The 24,003-nt window shown below is 38.6% G+C and overlaps 1 protein-coding gene across 1 annotated transcript in view; it reads left to right on the top strand.

The window, feature by feature from the left end:
• The window catches only part of DIAPH2 (diaphanous related formin 2), a 346,556-nt gene that overhangs the window by 272,818 nt on the left and 49,735 nt on the right, over window positions 1-24,003 (top strand). The gene's annotated exons all lie outside the window — the stretch shown is intronic.

The raw sequence follows: 24,003 nt of genomic DNA, 5'->3' as shown, positions 1-24,003 counted from the left end.
CATTCAGTCATTCTCATTATGTAAAGGAAGTTCAAGGTTAGATCTTTCTTATAGTTAGCATGCATTGTACTATTCAATACCAAATGTGTTATAGTATAGAAATCAAAACAGTTCTGTGTCCTTCTGCATCTTGTGCTTTCAAACAAAATGCAGCTGTGTTTGAATCAGAGACCTGGAGTGTATCATAACCAAGCCAGGTTAGTGTTAAGGGTCAGTACAACCAGCTACTTGCTGAGGACCATGCTTCAAGAAGGGGCTCCCTTTGGGCCTCCTCCTGTTGCTGTTCAATGCAAAACTGCAGATATTGTCAGTAGAAAGGGACAAATATAATATTAAATCCTAACCTCATAGATACATTGATGGAATCTGGAACTGGTGGTTACCGACCAGAAAGATATATTTTGTGATCACAGCAGCAAACTAACTGTTTGAAAAAGGCAAAGTCAATGTTCGAGATCACTAGGAAAGGGATTGAAAAGTCTAAAATTATGCATGTTGTGTACAAAGTGGGTAGAGAAAAGTAACTCTGCTCTCATTTATTTATTTATTTATAAGGGTGTTTATGAACTGCCAGCTCATAAAAAGAATATGTGGACAGTGTAGAATAAAATAATTAAAATTATAAAAGCATAAAACACAGAAAAAAATATCAATAATATTAGAACTAGGATCATCCAATGAAGCTGAAGGTCCAGGGCAAACCAAATGAAGAACTTCTTCCTACAGCACGTAGTTACTGCTACCACAGTGTGGCAGGTAAATTTGTTACCACAAGATCTAGCCGTGCCCAGCAACTTGAATAACTTTAGAAGGGAATTATACAAATTCAGGAAGAGTTAGGCTGTTAATGACTAATAGTCATGATGACTAGTACTTACTACCTTCAGTAACAGAGGCAATATGCTCTAAGCATCAGCTGCTGTTGATGATGAATAGGAGGGAGATATTGCACTCATGTTCTGCTTATGGACTTAGCCACTATAAACACAGAATGTCTAGGTGGACCTTTGGTCTGATCCAGCAGGGCTTTTCTTATATTAAGGTAGGTGATTGGGCAGCAGTGAAGAAACAGACTGGTTCAGGAAGAGCATCTTGCCCAAGTATTCCTTTAAAATCTCGAGTTGTCACAAAAATGAATCTGTTAAAGCTGCATTTAGATTATACTGCTTCAGAAATCATTAGATGAACATAAGAATCCACAGACACATAACTGAAAATCCACTTTTTTCATCTGCTCACCTCATCAGCTTGTGACTAATTCATCTGAATGAAGTCTTCCAACCCATTGGAGGCTTTATAAACCTATTTATAGTTTCTATCCCTCCTTGGACCTGCATAAACACAGAAATTGCCAAGCACATAGTAGTCCAAAATGAATCACAAGATGTGAAGATTCATATGGCTATTTGTAAAAGATGTATGTGCTGCAAAACAGATAGAAGAGGGTTTAACTATTATCATCTTTGGATATGTGATCTTCTGTTTCTGATATGTTCTGATATGCTGTAAAGAAATTAGGAGATGGCCATTCTCCAATTCCTGTCTCACCTCATTTTTCAAAAGTCTCTCTGGTGATGGTATGTTGCAGTCTTGACAGTTTTGTGCAATAAGTGTCAGAGCATGCAGAACTGCGCTAAGCCAAAAAATAAGCCTGCACTTGCTTTGTCATATTTTCCATTTATCATAATCCATCCAACATTTCCAGGGACAACATTCTGGGAACCTTTCTTTTTTTCAGGAGGGGCACTGGATACTCTTTTTTCTTTAAAAAATATGTGTGTGTAAATGTAGCACTTCTTTTCATTAGGTTAGAACTTAAATTTAGATTCTGCTACCTCCGCTATACTTTTCACATTTTTCAGCAATAAACATTAAACTTTGCAGGTCCAGAATCACCTCTGCATGATGTGGTATATGACTTCACTGAACGAGATTTCACTACAAATTTATTACATATTTCTTTTCCTGGAATTTTAAGTGTGACCCTCAAATTGCCAAAGCAAAATAATAAAGGTCATCCAGTTGTTGTTAGGGTCATTATTTGAATGTATAATTAGGTAAGTCTGTCATAGCTCCAGGAGTTTTAAGCAACCATTGTTTAATTAATAACCTGACTTCCCCCTTCCCCCTACCGCACACATACACACCACCTGCAAAATCTCTTCTAAGATTTTTCTTTTATAACAGCGGTTCTGAATAACTAAACCAAAAATAGTATTTTAAGAAGCATTAGCTCTTCCTTTAAGTTATAAACCAATCCAGAAGTGATTTTCTAGTAAATGAAGCTTGATTGCAGTGCTAATGTTATTTCCGTGCAGATTTTCATATTGTTCAGATGCAAGCATCCATTACTGATAACAAATGGTGTTCAGAAGTCAAAAGATTGCTGTGTCTGCATCCATCTAGCTCTGTGAGGAGCACCAATGTGAAATTAATATTTTAGGCTTACATTTGCTTTCATACAACATGTATTTACAAGCTAACACTGTCTTGTTGCCATCCTGAAATGATGCATGTGAGTTTCTTTAAAGACAGACTCAAGGCTTTCACCTTGAAATTTTCTGAAGCTGTTTGGTCATCATCACGATTAAGCCTTCTAACCTCCTTTCTTTGGTTATATAGCAATGCAGATATTAATGCTTTTAAACAACTGAATTTCTTTACAGATAGAGATAGGTATAAAGACAAGACAGATTCTACAGAATCCTTATTTCCGTGTACCCCCTTCCCCTTTTGGGTGGCAGTAATGCTGCAGAAAATTACAAATAGCTCTCTCTGTCTCTGTCTCTGTCTCTCTCTCTCTCTCTCTCTCTATTGCTTGCAGTGCTTATGACTTTCTTAATGTTTATAATTGAATTTACTAACACAGTAGTACCTGCATAAATTTGGGGATCCCTTAAGAGCCAGGGATTTATCAGTGAGTTCATTCATAATAATTAAGAAAATTAGACAAATTCATAGAGGAAAAAGCAATCAAAAACTACTGCCATGATGGATATGTTCTACTTTTAATGTCAGAGGCAATATTCCTCTGAATACCATTGCTGGAAATTACAGCTAGAAAGAATGCTGTTGGACTTAGGCCCTTCTCATAGGTTTCTGGTTGGTCACTGTAAGAACAGGATGATGGGCTAGTTTGGCAATTGATCGTGCAGGTGGTTCTTAACTTTATGACTGCTCCGAAAAAATAACAATTTATTCTCCCATTAACTCTATCATAAATTACTTCCATTTGTACAATCTCCTCTTTAGAAAGAAACCACTTGTAGTCTTCTTCTTTTGGGGGTTTGTGGAATAAGTCTTATTCCTTTGCAATAATCTTATATGAAGCATTCCGCCTTTAGAAATACTGCTCAGGTCTTCATTGGATTAAAGCCAATGGGCAGTATTTATATCCCCCCCCCAAATGTATTTTATTGATTAAATAAATTGATTAAATACAAAGATGACAAAACAACAGCAATAAGTTATCATGTGCCACATTATTATGAGTATTCATATGCCATTCATAATACGTATTCAATAAACTTACCTATGCAGTGTTAATTTATGTTTCCTCTTGATAAGTTTTCCTGTGAGGAATGTGGTGTAAAGTGATTTTGGGCCTCATTCATAAGAGAAAAGAAAAGAAGCCATGTCTCACCAATAGTGTCTTCTGTTACCCTTCAGTGGTGGGTAAGAGCATCACCCCAAACTTTATTTAGCCAGACTTCTTTGGGATTTTAATATATTGCTTCCAATACTGAGCTATGGATAATCTGGCTGCTGATGAAAGAGAGAACACTAAATCTTTGCATTTGAGGCTATTGCCTAGGTTCAAATCCAGTGATAATAGAGTAAGACCCTGGTTGGGTGAAAGGGACTATCTTGTGATGAAAGGGACTATAGTCTTGTGAAAGAGACTATATCTTGTAATGTATAATACTTTCCCCCAAAAGGAGTATGCCAGTGTGCAGCCCTACCAGGTGTGGACATATGTACCAATCTCCCCACAGTGTTTCTAGCATAGAGGGGAGGCACTGGTGCTTATTTTAGTGAAACATAATGGGGTCCAATGCCAACCAAAAAGAATTTTGAGAGAAGCCTCCTGCGGGCGGACTGAGATTGTTTGTAAGGATGTGTTGTGCCAAATTGATTCCTGTCAGAAGGCCTAAACTAAAATATGGCTGGAAAGACCAGAAGACTGGTGGGACTACCAAAGGACAGAAAGCCATGGGAAATTTTTGAAGCTTTGTTCTAGAAGCTGTTCTTCCAAACAAAAACATGGGAAGCAAATGCATTTAAGAAGTGCATCTGTGTCCACCAAAGGCACATCATGTACTGGTGACACTTCTTCTCTAAATGCAGGTGTGCTGTTAAAAGAAATAAGGAGCCAGTCTTGACTTTTAGTTTTTTACCATTAATATTATTAAGGTTCATATAACCCTAGAAGTTCTGCTTTTCAACTTTTGTGAATGGGCTTAGCTTTAAGCATTCTAATTGCTAGAATAAGCTGTGTTGTGCCATGCTTGAAGAAAGAGGTTGAAACTAATTAGTGCTTAGCATTATAGAACAAGAAAAAATTAAATCAGACACTGTCAATATTAAACACAGACTGCTGTGAAGATACTTTCTTTAGTTATGGAGATTTCTGAATGATGGACAAGCTGAACCAAAATTCATAATCTTATTAGTATTCTCCTATACTCATCTAATAAGCTTATCAGGTTTCTTCTTCACATCTTGTGATATTACCTTCTTCCTATAGCTAATGTACTCTAATTTCTATAATGTTCTCTAACTTCTCATTGTCTTGTTTGCCAAATTTGTGTACGTGCTACTATACTTTAATTATTTCGTTACCCTCTAGAAAACTTCAAATTGCAACTTTGTCCTACAAAATGTTAATGCACAGATATCAACATACTTTACAGTCTTTGGAGAATGATGTTGAAGTTCAGGACTACAAGAAACCGATACGCTTTTAGTTTCTGTTATTAATCATTTTATAGCATTTTTCAGCATGCAAATTTCTTTATAATCTCATATATCCACAAACCATCCTGCAAAGTGAGTTAGAATGAGAGATTGTGACTTGACAAAGGAAATCCAGAATGAGGAGACATTTGAATATAGGTCAGCTCTATTGTAAATGAACTGTACCGATGTGTTTGCTGATCCTCACTGCCCCGTTCTGCTTCATAATTCTTGCTAAAATGTTACATGGCCCCATATCTAATGCTTCAAACAGGTAACAAAGCTAATACTATCCTCCACTGAAATCAACACATACAGTTGAATTTGACTTATTCTCCTTTAAATATAACTAAAATTGGTGACCATCACCACATCTTGTGGTAGCCATTGAAATTATAATCTTCTATTTCTTATCTCAATGTTTTTCTTTCATTTATAAACATACATGCATATTTTCAAATATAAACTATCTTTTTTGGGAGGAACACAAATTAATGGTAAGAATACATGCTTTTTATATATAAGGTCCCAGGTTAAATCCGTGGCATCTTCAGTTAAACCAAGATGCCCCCTTTTCAGGAAAAAAACAAAAACCTTGGCACCCCCCTGAGTAACATACTCAGTGCACTTATTCCTGCTGATGCATGCTGGACTTCCCAACAATGCATGACACACTCGCCTGCCAACACTTGCTTGTTAAGACCTGTTGGTAGACTTGACCACTTCGTTATATTGCATTTTGTTTGTTTATTTGGAAAATAAAGCAATCACTACAACTTTAAAGCTATGTTACATCTGTAAGCATCATTATAAGGTAAAGGTAAAGGGGCCCCTAACCATTAGGTCCAGTCGTGACTGACTCTGGGGTTGCGGCGCTCAACTCGCTTTATTGGCTGAGGGAGCTGGCGTACAGCTTCCAGGTCATGTGGCCAGCATGACTAAGCTGCTTCTGACGAACCAGAGCAGCGCATGGAAACCCTGTTTACCTTCCCGCCTATTTATCTACTTGCACTTTGACGTGCTTTCGAACTGCTGGGTTGGCAGGAGCAGGGGCCGAGCAATGGGAGCTCACCCCGTCGCAGTGATTCAAACCGCCCACCTTCTGATCGGCAAGTCCTAGGCTCTGTGGTTTAACCCACAGCGCCACCCGCATCCCTAAGCATCATTATACAACAGATGAAATATGTACAAACGATTTTCAAAACTGGATGAGGAGGTGTACTAGGCCCCAGTATTAAAAACCTATTGGGTGGACCAGAGTGAAACCTGCCAACAGTCCAACCCGCCCCAGTGGCAGGGCTGGTGCCACAGCCCACCTACCCACTGGCCCAATAGGCGGGCAAGCTGGCATCCACTTCCCAGGCCTCAATGAAGCTGGAAAGGGTTCATCCAAGCCTGGGAAAAACCCTCACTTCCAGCACGACCGCTGGAACCAAAGGAGGCATTATCACCATCCCACAATGGCACAACAGATGAAACTTGTTCAAATGGTTTTTCAAAATTACCCTCACTTCTCTTCTTTCTTTATGCTTCCACCACCCCCTTATTTTTATTCAGCGGGACACAGGTGGTGCTGTGGTCTAAACCACCGAACCTCATGGGCTTGTCGATCATAAGATCAGCAGTTCGAATCTGCGTGAGCTCCTGTTGCTTTGTCCCAGCTCCTGCCAACCTAGCAGTTTGTAAGCATACCAGCACAGATAGATAAATGGATACCCCTGAGGCAGGAAGGTAAATGACGTTTCCATGCACTCTGGCAGTCACAATGTTCTGTGTGCCAGAAGCAGTTTAGTAATGCTGGCCACATGATCCAGGAAAGCTGTCTGCAGACAAACACCCGCTCTGTTGGTCTGAAAGCATAGATGAGCGCTGCACTCCATTGTTGAATTCTACTGGACTTAACCATCCAGAGGTACTTTGCCTTTACCTTACCTTTTTTATTCAATGCCCCCATTGCACCCAAGGCTACTATCACCCCCCAGGATCATTCCAGCACTCCCCAGAGGGCAGTATTGCCCACTTTGGGAAACACTGAGTTAAATGGATCCAATAGTAGGTGATGGCACAGATCTGTGCCTGAGACCCTGGTTGCAGTACTGGGTAAATGGACAAAATGGTGTAACTTAGTGTAAGGCAGCTTCATTTGTTCATAAAGATGATGTGATATACTATATGTTCTGTTTTGCAAAATGTTCCCCAACCATTGGAAACTAGTAATTAAAATCTTGCACTGTAAAAGGACATATAGCAACATTATTTATTTATTTAATTCATAAAATTTATACACTGCTTGATTGTTAAAAACCTCAAAGTGGTTTACAAACAATAAAACAGGAGAATCAAGAAAAATTCACAGGCATACTTTAAAACATAAAAAGCTAAATACTAAAACAGATTAAAATTACCTCAATTTCCTAAGCATTTGGGTAGGCTTGTCTAAGCAAGAATGTTTTTAACAGGCACTGAAAAGAGTACAGTGAAGGCACCTGCTTGATCTCAGTAGGCAATACTGCGTATTAGATATATAAAACTGAGCATTTGCCCTTGTCTACTTGTAATAAGATTCAGTCAATAATAAACCAAGTTTTTCAGCTGTCATCTTAACAGATTTTTTAGAATTATGTACAAACTGAAAAAACTAATGCCAAGATATGCAAAACTTGTTGCATATTTAACTAAATTGTGTTATTTGAAATGCTTCCAAAGGAATGCAGTGGCAGAAAAAATCAATTCGACAGCATCCCTAGAGGGGATTGGCCTTCATCAAATGTTTACAGTCGATTTTGGAGCCCTTGACATCGCAGTCATATTACTGGGGGCTTGCAAGACAATGCCCAGAGTGGAACTTGCGTTCATCACTTATTGGGGGGATGTGTGAAGACTTGGGGGGTTGAAAGGTTCATTAGGTCAGCCTTTAAGCACCGTCAGTCAACTGAAGCAAACGGATGAGCAGAAGAGAAATGGACCAAAATTGAGATGGAGCATTAATCCTTTACCATCAGTTGTTTGATTTTTCAAGAACTGTGGATAATCTGTAAATTGGAATTGCATGGCTGGTAATTTAAGCATAAATCAACATTTATTAGTATGGAATTTTGATTGCAAAGCTTACATTTAATAGGCTTTTAGTATAAACTGCAAAGTCATTTTACTATGTTATACTACTGTAAGTGATAGAACTATGACTTCTGAGGATGCCCGTGAAATCAGCCAAGTTGTTTTGGTCTCTTAGGAAATCAGGTTATCAAATAAAAAATATAAACCATAGTGAAATTTATTTCTTTTAATTTTGTCAAATATCCTGGAAATAATTTATTATCTCCTTGGTTGGCTTGAAAATACAATTATTTAAATCTGCTTCTTTCATTCAGCATAAGACTGCTTTATTTTCAAGGGTCATCCATTACATCCAATATCTTGAAAAAGACACTGACCAAAATGTTCATATCCTGCCCTGGAAGTACAATAAACTGAGGCCTAATGGAATATGTGATCTAAACCTTCTGATTGAGCAGAGTGCAGTTATATGAATATTTATTGACTATTGAATGAGAATGCTTCCTAATACTAAGGGACATCTATATCATAGGAATTCAAGATATACTCACTTGGGATAGCCTTATTTTACCTGACTAGCTTGAAACATACAATGTCTGGCAAGTAGAGTGAGATTAATTAAAGAACTCTTGTGTGCAGGATTTTGTGGACTATGCAAATCTCACACTGCAGGAGGCTGTGAAGGAAAAAAACCCTATTTTTATCTGTGTTATGTATACTAGGAAGGGACTAAAATATTTGCCCACTTTGTTCAAAAACCATGTAGCTGTAAATGCATTTTAAAAAACAAAAACATTATTATTGTGCTAGTTAGATCCATCCATCCTAACATTAGGCAGTACCAGTCTAAGAGGGTGGGGTAGCCCCTCCCCTTGGAAATAATTTTTGGGCCATGACTATCCTTCTCAAAGTGAAGGAATGCCTCCTGGGTGCCTCTGGAGAACTATAGTTTGACGCAATGTGAACAAGCTGGAATTGGGTGAAACAAGCCTTGCATATAGCTGTGAGGAACAGTTTGGAAGCTTTCTCTTCTGTTAAACCATGATTTATTGTTTCACCAGAACCAACAAATTGTGGTTTAAAAGAAGTCAACTTGAAGCACATTCAAAACAGTGGCGAACTGCTTGAACAAACAATTACTGCAGTGATATGATACCACATGATTAATGTCACTCGCGGATGGGGGGAGAGCAGTTTCGATAAAATTGAGAAGGAGGCTTCAGTCAGCCAAGACAAACAAAACCCTAGTGTGCCCTGAATCAGGAATTGCCAGTTTTCACAAGGCTAGCCACCGTTCAAAAAATTCCCGTAAGTCAGCTTGTGGCTGTGTGCATCAGTGTCAGATTGTATAGACACAGAAATACAGGGCTAGTGCTCATGAGGAACTGTCAGTTGCTCACCCATGTTCAAGCATGCTGCAGGATCACACATTCCATCTTCCCTCCTCCTCCATATTTCGGGTGGAAATTCCTTCCACCCTTGCCCCTAGCAACCTTAATAGGAAATGCATCAGTACCAAAATTAACAAAGCTTTATGGCACTTCAGAGACCAGCCTATTTATCATGTCATAAGCTTTCATGAATTGGAGTCCCATTTCCCCCAGCCCACAAAGCTTGTACTGTAGTAAGTGTTCTAGTCTTTAAAATGCCACAAGACTTTTGGTTTTTGCTGCAACCAACTAACACAGATGATGCAGGGTTCCACTTTAAACAGCTTAGGGTCTTTCTTTTTCCACTATTATGTTAATTTTCCAAATTACAAGAGGAGTGGCCAAGGTAAATCTCTATGAATGGAAAGGTAGAAAAAAAAATCACAGTCATTAGCCTGTAAAAGCAAGAAATATGCTGGGGGGAGGGGACTAACACTGTTCAGAGTAGGTCAACCCCACTAGCAAAAAATCTGCACAAACACATCATTTTCAGCCCATATGTCAAAAGATAAATGTTTTAGTGGCTGCTTAAGCATACAGGTGCAATCTGCAAATGTTTGGCCTTAATCTTAGTTGACAAGGTCTTCTGGATGTCCCCCTAGGCCCATTGCTACAGTTGCTTCCACATGGAATAAAACACTGCCCATACCTTCACCAGCACATGGTCATAGCTTTTAGTTTACTCGCTAGTCATTCTCAATGCTCTGTTCATTGCTATTGTCTTTTATGTCGATATGTATGTTACCAGGAAGCTCTGACCACAGTAGCCTATTCAGTCTCTCATTAGCACATCCCTATGACTCAGTGTTAAACTACAGAGCCTAGGGCTTGCCGATCAGGTCGGCGGTTCAAATTCCCGCGACAGGGTGAGCTCCCGTTGCTCGGTCCCTGCTCCTGCCAACCTAGCAGTTCGAAAGCACACAGTGCAAGTAGATAAATAGGTACTGCTCCAGCGGAAAGGTAAACGGCGTTTGCGTGCGCTGCTCTGGTTTTGCCAGAAGCGGCTTAGTCATGCTGGCCACATGACCCGGAAGCTGTCTGCGGACAAACGCCGGCTCCCTCAGCCAGTAAAGCGAGATAAGCGCCGCAATCCCAGAGTTGTCCGCAACTGGACCTAATGGCCAGGGGTCCCTTTACCTTTATGACTCAGTGTATTAATAGGAATGAACATACCCAGGAGCTATCACTCTACCTTCTTAATGCAAAAAGTGAGGTGATGCTTACTAGTGGTGTCAAGGACCAAGGGACATCACTGGAGGGAGCTTGGATGTGTTTTCCACACATGCCAATATGAAGAAATGCAGACACCTTTCCTGCTCCCCTCCCTTCTCTTGATTTTCACATGTTCCTGCCAAAGCCTACAATATAATCATGGTGCAATTATTTTAGAAACTAATACAATACCAATATTATGGGAACGGCTGGAGAGCTGGCTGGCACAAAGAGCAGCTGGAGCAAGGAACAGAGATTGTCTTGAAAATAAGAAGCTGCTATCAAACTAGAGATTTGAAGAAACCACTTCCTATAACAATAGAAGTTGTCATTCACAAATGTTTTGAAGCACAAATGGTGGCTTCTAAGGCATCCACCATCAATTCAGTCTTTTAGTGATACATAGCTATGGGTTGGGTAAACCAGGACTATTGTCAGGACAGTTAGCCCATGAGTGTTTCAGAAAATATCTCAGCAATTTGATCAACCAGACCAGGATCTGTTTGCTTTATAGTCAACATCCAAGTCCCAAGGTTCATATCTAGGTTTTTTGACAGGGTGGAAGTGTGCAAGTGGAAGCATGGCCAAAGTCCTTTCTTTATATCCCCCACCCTATTGCCTCAAACAGTTGAAAACTTTAAAAGAATGGAGGTGATTTTTATAGCCAAGACAATTGGCCAAGACAATTATGGTTTCCAAAAAATGATAAATATGTTGACCTATAACCACAGGAAACTCATGAATACAAAGTACCTACTTCACTAGGGACCAGTCCTGCCAGATCCAAGACCAGAGTTGTTCCATTTGATAACCTAGTAGCTGAAAGGATCTGGCCGAGCTGCACCGGCTCCAGGTTAATGTCGTCTCATAAAGTTTTGATCAACAGATTGTACGGCACCTTAGGGAAGGCCTTACTTTCATAGTATTCAATAAAGGTGAGAAAGCCAGGAGGAAAAGTCATATAAAATGCCCTGTGATTCTTCCAAGCAGGGCTGAACAAAATTGCAGCCGTCAGCAGCATTTGCAGTTGCAAATTTAAAAGTCTTTTAAATATTTTCCTGCTCCCATTCCAAGTGTGGCCTTCTGAACTGACCCCCTCCTAACATTAGGCAGGACCAGTCTAAGAGGGAATTCTATATGGAATTGAAATTGTACCCTTATGGCTCTTATGTGACCACTTGAATCCATAGCCATATCTTTTTCAAAACTGCTTGACGTTAGAACAGTGGTTTGAGGAACTATTATATCAGCTAGAAGGATTTTGGAGCTGGGACCTCTCTTCTCCAGACCTCAGTTGTGTGTTTTCCATTCTGACAAAATGTTTCTTCAGCCAGATCCATCTTTCATACCACAAGAAAACATTGTTTTCCATAGGCTTCATGAGATAGCATTGCCTCCTGCCCAAATCTGGCTCATTCTCAGGAACAGAATTGGTACGAATTAGAGCATTTTGTTTTTGGTTAGAACAGCTACATACAGAAAGTCTGATTCCCTATTTGTGACTTTTAGTGGCCTATTAGCAGGCAAGGAGTTCACAAAAAACACCATATCCAGATGGTTTCAGCAAGCCATAGCAGAGGCACAATTGGCATTGATGGGCATCTGTTGAGGTGATGGTAGGAATTATCACCCATTCTGTTTAGGGGGCAGTGACCTCAGCAGTGTTCAAAAGAAATTACCACATTGTAGATAATATGCAGTGCTGTCACTCGGGCATCCCTCACATTATTATTATTATTATTATTATTATTATTATTAATTAAATTTCTATACCACCCTTCATCCAAGGATCACAGGACAGTTTACAATATAAAAACAAAAATGTATAACATAGCAACAAATAAAGCAATAACTTTCCCACAGTTTAAAAGGTCATAGACTGTTGAATCATTCCACATATCTTTGCTTAACACTACAAAATAGATGTGTTGTCCTCTGCAGGCATAAGTTTGGGCAGGAACATTTTGCAGGGGGTGCTGGTTTTGTGCTGATCACCCAGGGTTAATACTGCTCTGACATATCCTGAAGTGAAGGAATGTTCTCTGAAACCCTCTTGAGAATATGGAAAAATCATACTATGGTTTTCTGTTCTTAGAGGCTCCCAGAGTTCATGCTGCCTCTACTTCTGGGATCAGAATAATTGCTGTATTTGTGAAAAAAGACCAAAAAAATCTGTATGTGCCACACATGTGGGATAATAGACAAATCCTTTCAAGGAGATATTGCTGTTATTGCTATTATTTATTAAATTTGTATACCAACTTTCATCCGAAGATCCCAGGGCAGTTTACAACAGAAAAATATAAAGTGAGAATGCTGAATACATAAGAAAACAAACACAAATAACCCCAATCCCAGAAACACATTTAAAAAGCCATAGAATATTCACCTTTTCCTTCCTGTTTAGAAAAAAAGCCATTTTTTTCTTCGTTTGATTTACACTTTTTCTTCTCATTCATTCATTGTTAACAGAATAATAAATTGATACACAGGAATACCTTGGGTTACAGACGCTTCAGGTTACAGACGCTTCAGGTTACAGACTCCTCTAACCCAGAAATAGTACCTCGGGTTAAGAACTTTGCTTCAGGATGAGAACAGAAATCATGCTCTGGCGGCGCGGCAGCAGCGGGAGGCCCCATTAGCTAAAGTGGTGCTTCAGGTTAAGAACAGTTTCAGATTAAGAACGGACCTCCGGAACGAATTATGTTCTTAACCCGAGGTACCACTGTACATTGATTTTGTTGGCATTAAGGCATCATTGCTCTTCTAATTTGGTCTGGGAGTGCACGGCGGCCCCTCCCCCTAGAGAGCCATCTGAATAATTTTTGGATCATGCTTATCAGAAGCAGAGCCATCCCAAAAATGGAAGAATGGTCTCTGTAAGATTCTGGGAGCAGAAGTATGTGAAAGTGGAAGAGAGAAGATTTTGTTGACAGGATGACTCCTCTCTGGATCTGATGCCTTCTCTTCTAAGACGAGGAACATGGATGTGGTTTTTAGGGCGCCCCCTATGCCTTATATAGAGCACATGATGTTTAGTTCCCCTGTAGGTCTGCATTTTCACATGATGGTGCCCCCCCCCCACTTCGTTTATTGCATAAGTTTTTTTGGAAAATGGTTATAGGGTTGTTCCCTTCTCTGTCAGTTAGATCTGGAGGGTGGGACAACTCCTTTTGGCAGGTTTTTCATGAGCTCCAGTTGACTATGGGTCAGCTGTGACACCAGTCACTTATGGTGCTGCTGTCCATTTTTGATGATGGCAACAACAAGATACTTTGTAAGAGTTTATTAGTTTCCTTTTTAATTGTAGCCCTTAGGCTGGTAACCCAGTACTGTATTGGAAATTAGTAACAGGTAATTTGATGGAAATGTGATATTTTCAGATTTGGTTAGTGGCTTTTATGGGAAAACTTACCGTATTTTTTGCTCTATAAGACATATTTTTTCCCTTCTAAAAAGCAAGGGAAGATGTCTGTGCGTCTTATGGAGTGAATGCACTGGGTGACAGAGGGATCCCTTGGCTACTGCTGCAGTCATGAGCTGAGGGATGCCTCTGCAGCTGAAGCCATGGCTCCTGTCTGTCGCTCCTGCTCTGCTGGCTTCTCAGCGAAGCGGGAGGAAGGATGGAAGGGGCTCCTTGTAAGGGCTCCCTTCCGTCCCTCCTCCTGCTTTGCTGGGAAGCCAGAAGAGCAAGAGGCGCTGCACTGCTCTGCTAACAGCAGAGAAAGAGAAAGAGCTGTGCGGCGCCTCTTGCTCTTCTGGATTCCCAGCGAAGCGGGAGGAGGGACGGAAGGGAGCAAGCAAAGCAAGAGCCACTTACATGGCTTTTGTCTCACTTTGTGCAGCTGTCACTTTGCTTGCCCATCTCTCCTCCCACCTTGCTGTAAATAAAGCAAATAATAATAATAATAATAATAATAATAATAATAATAATAAATTTTATTTATATTCTGCCCTCCCCAGCCAAAGCTGGGCTCAGGGCGACTAACAACAATAAAATAGTGCAACATTCTAAAAACATTTCATTATAAAAATTAATTAAAATCAAATTGATGGCAACCATAAGCTTAAGTTCTGTAAAGACTGCCAAAGGAGGGACCTGTCCCGGTGTCTCTTCCTCCTCTTTTACAGCGAGGCGGGAGGAGGGATGGACAAGAAAGTGAGAGCTGCGCAAAGTGGGAGAGAAGCCATGTAAGCAGCTCTTGCTTTGCTTGCTTTAAAGCAAGAAAAGCAAGAGCCGCTTGCATGCTCTGCACAGAATTTTTTTTTCTTGCTTTCTCCCTCTAAAAACTAGGTGTGCCTTATTGTCAGGAGCGTCTTATGGAGCGAAAAATACGGCACTTGTCAATGGAAGGGAAGGAATTCTTATGTGATATAGTTTTATCTTATTAAATACTGTATGTTTCGATCAAAGAGCATGTTTGGTTTCATCCATGAGGATGAATGATAGAATGAGATTAGAGGCTGAGTTAATTTTTCTTCTCTTTATACTTGGTTAGTTGATTACTTCTATTATTGTTCCCTGATTGCTTCACTTAGCATTTATTTGTTCTTCTGTTATGGATTATATACTTGTGGAAGATTTTCTGTTGCCTGCTTGTTTTGCTCTTAAGTTTGCTGTAACCAAATGTGGAGGTATATATGCACTGAGTTTTTACTGTTTCTTTTATTTTTTATTTCTTATATGGGAAGACTGTTCTTAAAATAAAATTATGTATAGTGGTGTATTGGCATGTGTTTTCACAGTGCTTGCTAATAATGCAGCAGCTTCTACTTTAAATCCCGTAACATTACAAGTCACATGCAATGGAAGACCATAAAAAGATCCTTAAAGATAATTTGTATTCTGAATCTTGGTTATAGAAATAAATTATTAGTTGTAGAACAGGAATTATTTCAGAAGAACAGGCAACTTGGTCACTGGATTCTACATTTCAGTGCTGATCATGAAACAGAATTTGATGAAGGGAATTAACACCAGAGCATTCCGATTTGTTGAATTGGAAGCCTTTTCCATTTATGTTGCTGGATTGTCTAATTTATTCTCTTCATTGTAGTTTTGTAAATAATCCAGACTCTACCCGTGCAGCAGGATTCCTTGCATATCCTTGAAGTGTTTGTATCACTTAAGGAGAAATGTGGGATCAGCAGGACTTTTCTCTTCATATAGTTATCATATAAATATTACTAAAGTGCCCACTCACATAAAATTAAAAATATATTCTGTTCTCAATGCAAAAGCCTAGGTCAAATAGAAAAGAGACAACAGATCACATTCATTAACAATTTTTCTGTTATAGAATTGGCCTGAGGTGATTCATATCCAAACTCATTTAAAAGAGTTTTCTTTTTTATGTCTTAACATTTGTGCATTGTAGCAAATTTCTGCACTGTACCTAATATAACCTAAAATTGGAAATTACCAGCAGGAGCAGTCCATTAAGCAGTTTGTTTATTTTCAGAACATCAGTCCCAAGGACTCTCAGAGCAGTTTACAATATAATCAACATTCTAATGATAAAATAAGTAAAAAGCAGAAGAAAATCAAATACCCCAACAACCAACATAGCCAGTTAAAAAATAATAATTAAAATATATAATCTAAAAGGTGTAGAACATGTTTACTTGATCACATTTGAGGACATCCTTTCCGCAGGATGATGTCCTCCCTCTGGATGTGACAGGAGGGTCTTGAAGTTTTGCCTCCATCTCCAGGGGAAGAAGTCTTCCAACCCTACAGATCTTCCATGCCTCAGGCAGGTTACGTTGGGTCTTTTAGACACCTCCCACTTTTCTTTCTTGTTGGAATTGTTTGCCTTACTTCCAAGGTTCCCAGTACTTCCACCTTGCCTATGAGTTCCTCTCTGTTAGGGAAGACCAAGACCTTCTGGGTAATGAAATTGTCAGCGAGGCAATGGAGGAATTTGTTGGACCTAATATTCTTGGAAGAGTTTGAGTTCTAACACATATCAGGATAGTTGAAGTCCAGTATGACTACAATATCATTTTTTAATGTTTGGTAATTTGCCATAGGAAGGCAGCATCCGAGTTTTCACTCTGGCTTGGTGGTTGCTCTCCCTTGTTTCTACTTCCAACACTTTTTACCCCTTAGTTTCTGCGTTCCAGTCATGAGTCTTATTCAACCATTTCAGTAAAGCCTGTTAGGTCATATTCACCTGTATTATTATCCTTTATTTAGAGCCACATTTGTCTTGCTTGTTTTCCATACTTTGTGCATTGGGGTAGAGACAACTGAAACCACGATTCATTCCCTCAGCTGCTTCCTTCTTGTAGTTTCCTGCCCTTTAGCAAGTTTCTGTGCACCGCCTCAATTTTCTGTGCATCAATGAAGCTATTATCCTCGGAACCAGGTATTTCCCCCTCAAGATTTAGTTTAAAGCTCTTTGAACTAGCTGAATCCTTCAATGCAGTTTTCCAAATAACCAGGACTTTTTGTGTCCTTGGTGGCAAAGAAGGGGGGGAAATGATGTCCAAAAGCTTCTTGTAGGTGAATTAAGGTTTTAATTGACTATTTTCATTGCAACTGATTAACCACTTCAGTTAAAATAAATATTACAATATCTGACACATGTAATTTGTGAAACCTATTTAATGAAGTCCTTTCTGTTTAGAAAAGAATGTGAAACTCATTTCTCATCAGAATATGGAATAAAGATTTCTCACACAATTGGCACCAGCATTTAAACCATTTTTAAAGATGAAGTCTGCATTTAAATCTGCTTTCATAAGCATTTGGCCAGAACAATTCATGTTTTATACATAAGAGGTAAAATTATGATAAGAATTGCACGGAAAGTGTAGAACTTGGCCATTAATGTTTGTGGTTTATTAAAGAAAAAAACTTCATTTAACTGGGATCTTGTTTTGTAATACAACCAGTGGAAAACAATTGATTTCTCAAATACTGTAGGAGTAAAGAATACTAAATAGATCCAATGAGTGGTAGTGTTGTACTGCAATGTTTCCTCTGAGGCCAAAGCAATCCAGAGAGGGGGTCAGCGGGACATGCCCACATAGCTATAATGGCTCTCCATACCATTTTTCTGTTGTGACTTTGGCTCTGGAAAGGTGAAACTTTTCTATTCTTTTTTAAATCTCAGCATCTAACAGTGCAGCTGCAGACAGCAGGGGGAAGAGTTCGGCCAAATTACCAGCCTCCAAGAAACATCTATAAAACAAGAACAAGAACAAAAAAAAAAATTACATTACCAATGACAAATCAAAGCTGAAAGTTTGCTTTGCCTGTTGTCATTCATTGCCATTCATATTTAGAAAGCAGACTGCTGTGATAATTGATTTGATGGTCCAGCTTGAGTGGAAGCACTTCTGGGCATAGCAGGCCTCAAAGATGCCAAAAAAGAAGAAAAGGTGGGAATGAAATAATGCACTACTTTCTCCTTAGAGGCATGTGGCCCAGTTTTGAGAGTAGAAAAACATGCCTTAGAAAGGGGGGGAGGGGGGGAGAGAGGGAGAGAGAGAAACCCTTAAGAAGTCAGTAATAAAATACAAAAATGACCATATACCCTCAGCTGGATAAAAATAGGCATTCAAACAGAGACAATGAGAGTACATATTTTACTGGCAGGTGAACAATGGAAGAATGCTGTGGAAATAATCTGATTTTTAACGGACCCAGTCCGCAGGAGTACCTTTTTCCCCCTTTTTTTCTTTTGCTATTCTTTGTGTAAGGACAAAAGTGCTTCCCCCTTTATAAAAGGCTTTAAACTTTTTTTAAAAGCTGTTCAAAATGGAATTAATGGCTGAGAAGCCAGGAGAGAGAAAGAGAAAAAATAAAACAATAATTGAGTTTGAAAGGCAGTAAATATGCCCAGGATTATATGAGCACCTATTGAGTTTATTTACTTGGAGCAATATTTGATAATGAAGCTTGTCTCTGTTTGTGAACAGAGGGTGGTATTCATCCATAGCCCCCCTGCTGATATGAATAACTTAGAAAGCTAAAGTGCCAGATGAGGAGAAAATAGATAAAATAGGTACTGAATTCAGTGTCTGACCTCTTAATCGCAATGACTAGCTGAGCTGTTTGCTCTGTCATCAATTCAGAGAATGAAACAAAACCAGATCAAAGATGTGAGTTGTCACAACACAAATTTTATTCAGAACATGTTTGTCTTCAGAAACGAAAGGTTCTTATTTTCTGGCTGCAGTAATGTGGTCTTTTAACTCTGTTGCGCTTCTTTTGTCTTTCTTCTTCTTTCCTTAATCCAAAGTGTTGCTGGAGTTATGCTGAAAAGATTGAGGTGGGGTGTGTGGGAGGCCTTACAGTTTATGCAAGTCTATGAATATGCTAGACTAGTTCAAATAGAAATACTGGTACTTTTAAGCCTGCCCTTTTAATTCTTTTAAAAGGGATACAGTAGGCATTGTGAGCAAGGGATGGAACTGATTTCTCATTTTTCTGTTCGTAAATTCACCACATTGCTGCATAAATGCTCACTGCTGAAAGCATGTTATGAAATTTGTATCCCAAAATCTGGCAGCCACTCTATTGCTTTAACGTGTGTATACCCACTCAACTTTAAAATAATCCTATGCTCTCTCCCCCACAGAAAGAATCTAGGGCTCTTGTGTGGAGAATATATTATTTTAAATTACCAGTATTATCCCTGGCATTGTTTTCTCAAAGAAACTAAATCATGTATTTTGTTGAAGTGTCTCAATAAAACATGTAATTCTTTATTTTTATTTTTTTTAAAAAAAACACAGAACAAAACACTGATAATTTGCAAGAAGGAAAGAATGATGTTACTTTGTATTGTCTACGGTTGTCAGATTACCCTTATTTTGAAAAGGCATCTATGACCACACCATTCTGGGACAGTTGATGAAACAGGACTCTGGACAAGTCACTAACTTGAAATCTAACCTATCTCAGAATGTTTTAGTGAGGATAAGTGTGAATGGTAAAGAACTAAATACAGGGCAGATAAATCCCACAGCAAATTTCAGAACTGTGCACAATCCTTCAGAACATAGACATCACAATCCAAAGCAGTGTATTTGTTGTGATGTGTAGATTTACACCTAGCGAAATGTGCAGTCCAAAATGTATGTGACTGTATAGCTAGACTTTACTCTTGAGACATCCATTAGTTTGAACATAAATCTCCAGAGATGGAAAGCTAATCATGTTTGCTCCATCAAGATCCCCAATGTTCTCTAAATGATACCAACTCAAAGTTCCCTGCTGCAATATCTATAGCCTGGGCTTTTCTCTCACTTTGCTGTAAGTCACCAGTGTGTGAAAGCCTCTACAAAAATACATTTTGTGTAATAAGCTGTGTTTGCCAAGTGAGCAAGCCATCTAATATTGGTAGATAGAAACCTTTAAAACTTTATGAGCTTGACTGCTTGTATCACACTATGTTAAATCTATAGCAGTTGAAAATAGAAAATGAATAGCAGTTTGAAATAAATTTGGTACTTTTACTCCAGCGTAAATAAATTTATATACAGAGAGAGAGGAGAGGAGAGGGAGAAAGGAACACCCAATTTTTTCACTGTATCCCTTTCAGAATGATCCAGGCTGAAAGGCTTGAGTGATCCTAGTAATTTCACCCCAGAGTGCTTGCAGTGCTAACTTTATACAAGGAGCTTCAAAAAGTACATACTAGGGAATATGAGAGTTATAGTGTACACATTTAAACATAAATAGCCTAGAAAAGTGGCCAGAAGCTGTTCAGTTCAGATACATAGGAACACCCCCTTATTTTTTAAAGTAGTAGTCTGATCTCTCACCCCTATGTATTGAGTTGGTAGTAGAGCTGGTATGGCATAGTGGTTGGAGCAAGGGCTGGGAAAACCAGAATTCGAATTTGCACTTAGTGAAGGTTAAGCTCCTTCACAGGGTTGTTGTGAGGGCAAAACAAAATTCATGTTGACTCCAGCTCCTTAGAGACAATTTATGATATAAATTTAGAAAATAAAATCCTAGAATGTTCAGTGAAGTTTAGAATGCATGGTTTACTCCTCACCCAGCATCCTGCCCCCTAACCTTAAAAAGGGACAGGTCATGGTTTCCATAAAGTTTATTGGAACATTATGATTGATAGCATATTGCATATTCTTTTAACTTATGTTTCCTCAGGTAGTCAAATAAAAGATCCAAAACATCCCTTTATTTTTGCTCAGGGGATTTCCCCCCCCCCCCACACGCTTACTTTAAATAACATGTGACATGATATCTACATATAATTTGTGGGGCTCTGAACAGGTGGAACAGTCTGTCATAGACTTCTCAACAATCATTTTATCCGATGTTTCATCAGCATTTCTACCTAAATGCCAGCATTTGACATTTTATTGTTTTTAGTCTAAAGTTTGACTTTTATATAACAATAATTTTAAAAAAATTGTGCACAGTAAAGCTGAAAATATAAACTATTGATCTTCATGGTAACTGTTTAGTGCTTTCCATAACTACTTCAGAACTGTTCACTTTTTATTTATTTTTTTATTTTTCAAAAAATAATTTCCTAAAGATTAGGTCTGAAATTTACAGATCCCTTTATTTTAAAGGGTGTGTGAATCATTCTGTGGAAGTGAGTCATTGTACATGATTAAACAAGCAGAGGTGCCAAATGGGTGCCAAAATGCTGTTAAAATATTACTTGAAAGTGATGTTCTCTGAACATTAAATCAGCATTGTTTTTCCCCTCTGCCTTCTAAATTGTTTCCCCAGTGAAACTGGGTTTTTTTAGCCTTAGGATGTGTATTTCACATCCTGTTTATTCTGCTTTTTCAAAAATGAATGGAAAAAGTCCTTCCTGGTTCCAATGACTTTCTACTAAAGTCATACACCTCTAAGATCTGTTTTTCACTCGTAATCGGATGTCTGTAACACAAGCAGCACCTCTTTTGCTTATGTAGCATGAAGTGGTTGAAACACATGATTGTATTCATTTGTGAGTTGGGAAATTATATGCCCATTAGCAATTTAAATTGGTGTAGCAATATTGTACATTGTGATAGCTATGTCTTTTAACATGGCAAGTCTCCCTAGATAAAATACTTGGATGATTGTTAAATGGTAACTAGGAAAAACAAAGTACAGTGGTACCTCAGTTTTCGAACGTCTCAGAAGTCGAATGTTTTGGTTTTCGAACACCATAAACCCGGAAGTAAATGCTTTGGTTTTCGAACACACCTCAGAAGTCGAACATGCCACGTGGCTTCCACTGAGTGCAAGATCCTGAGGCCTAGCTGTTGGCTATTGAGTTTTTGGTTTTCAAATGTTTCAGAACTTGAACGGTCTTCCGGAACAGATTACATTCAAAAACCGAGGTACCACTGTGCAAGTCTTCAAGAGACCTTTCTAGGCTCAGTAATGATATGAAAACCAAGCATACATACATTCATACTTCATTGAAGCCCTGCTATTAACTCAGTGTATAGCCACAATCCCTTTCAAAGTAAGGATCTCCCATGGAAATATTTACAAAGGGATGAAGCTAGATTGCAGTAGAAGAGCAGCAATGGCCTGGCTGCTCTGAATAAGCTGTTGTGCAATTCTTTCCCTAGGTTTTTCATGAGATGGATTTTCGGGAAAGAAAAGCCATCTGCCTGAAAAGGGGCCTAGAGGTCAGGCCAGCCTCTTGCACCGTTTACTCATTAAATAGTTCACTCATCAAATCACCTGATACCATTAATGTAGCAATTTCACAAAGCCTTGCTAAGTAGTAGCAAAACCTTTGTTATTCCAGGGGCAGCGTGAGGTGGAGGGGGATCTATGTTTGTCACAGCATTCAAGCTCCCAAAGAAGATTGAAAGCCTATCTTAAAATACAAAAAAAGAAGATTTAATCACTAGTTTTTTATTTGTCCCCACCCCCTTTCCAATCTTTGTGTTCAGCCAGTGTTACCAGATCCTGCTATATGAGATACATATACAGGATAAAAGCTGTGTTGAATAGCAAAAGTTGCTCTTTTTTCCTCTTCCTCAGTAGTGACTTGGTCCCTAAAGGGCCCAGAGCCCCCATCCTTGGTCCTGGAGAAATTTACATGAACATAATTTAGAAAATGGGTGTAAAGCTAAAGAAAACTTTCCAGTGATCTTGGGATGTGAATTTGGTTTATGAATGTTTTGATGTGTCCAGATAGTGACTTTACAGGTATTGAAAAATAGTAGGAAAGTTGGTTACCCAAGCACAGGAATTCTCAATATTTGCTTCTGCATGCCAAAAGCAACAGAACAAATCAACTTTCATACTAATTTGGGCTTGTAAAATGAGATCATATCAATTGGCTGCTAAGTGCAGATTTGACCATTATCAGTTCACTTTTGCAGTAAAAGAGCTTTGGAAGCTTGGAAGATTTTCTGCTCTTGTTCTAATCATCATCTAATCAGAGTTATCATCCTCCTCTCCTACATTTTTCCGAAGTGGCAGGTGAGGCAAGAAAATCAGAGCAGAACTAAATGCCTGTTGATAGTGATTTGGAACTTTCTCTTCACTTGTGTATAATGGAAAGGGAAGCCTATGGAAAAATTGCAGAAATACTGTAAAGAAACCAGTGCACTGCTTTAAAGCAATGTAAAAGTGCAAATGTATTTGTTGCACATGAAGTAACCTGCTAGAAGTTGCATGTATAAAATATTTGATTTGTGGAAAACATAGACTACGTAGAAAGGCATAAAGCCTAAAATGCAAAGTGAGTACATGTATTATTATTATTTGTCAAATGCATACCATAATTTGTATTGTTTCTTGGCTGTTATATATCTAATACATTTTTAGAGGGAAAATTATTATACTTTATTTCTTCATCATCACGCGGAACAGTAGCTGTTCTGGTGTAATTAACCATCCAAAGTAATGAATTCTAAATTGCATTTTCAATTACTTATAACTAAAATGATCTTGAACTGAAAAAACACATTTTGCTCCCATAGACAGCTTCGCTGCTTTATCACTGTTGTTGTACTAGAGCTTTAGATTAGGGTAACTTAGTTTTTAAATTAAATGTCAAATATAATTTGCCAGTGGAAACATGAAGTGTAGCTGGCTATATTCTGAGGCGGGAAAAGCCAGCTCAGCATCTCTGACTATTGATATATACATAAAATCAGCTTTCCACCCTATTAGATCATATTTGGCAGAATATGAAATGTGGTTTTACATATACATGCATGCATACTCTGCTTATAAATGTAGAAAATAAACTGTACCTAAGGCTAAGACTTTGTCACAGCTGTCAGAGGAGTAATGGATTCTATAATTTTTATTTTTATTAAATATGAATGAGTTTTGACATTTTTGTGATTTTTGCTATGATATTTGACACTCTGGAAAATCTGTATGCAGGGA

This window comes from Podarcis pityusensis (assembly GCF_964106645.2).
Source record: "Podarcis pityusensis genome assembly, chromosome: Z".
Classification (NCBI taxonomy): Eukaryota; Metazoa; Chordata; class Lepidosauria; order Squamata; family Lacertidae; genus Podarcis; species Podarcis pityusensis.
This window is presented reverse-complemented; position numbering and strand designations above follow the sequence as displayed.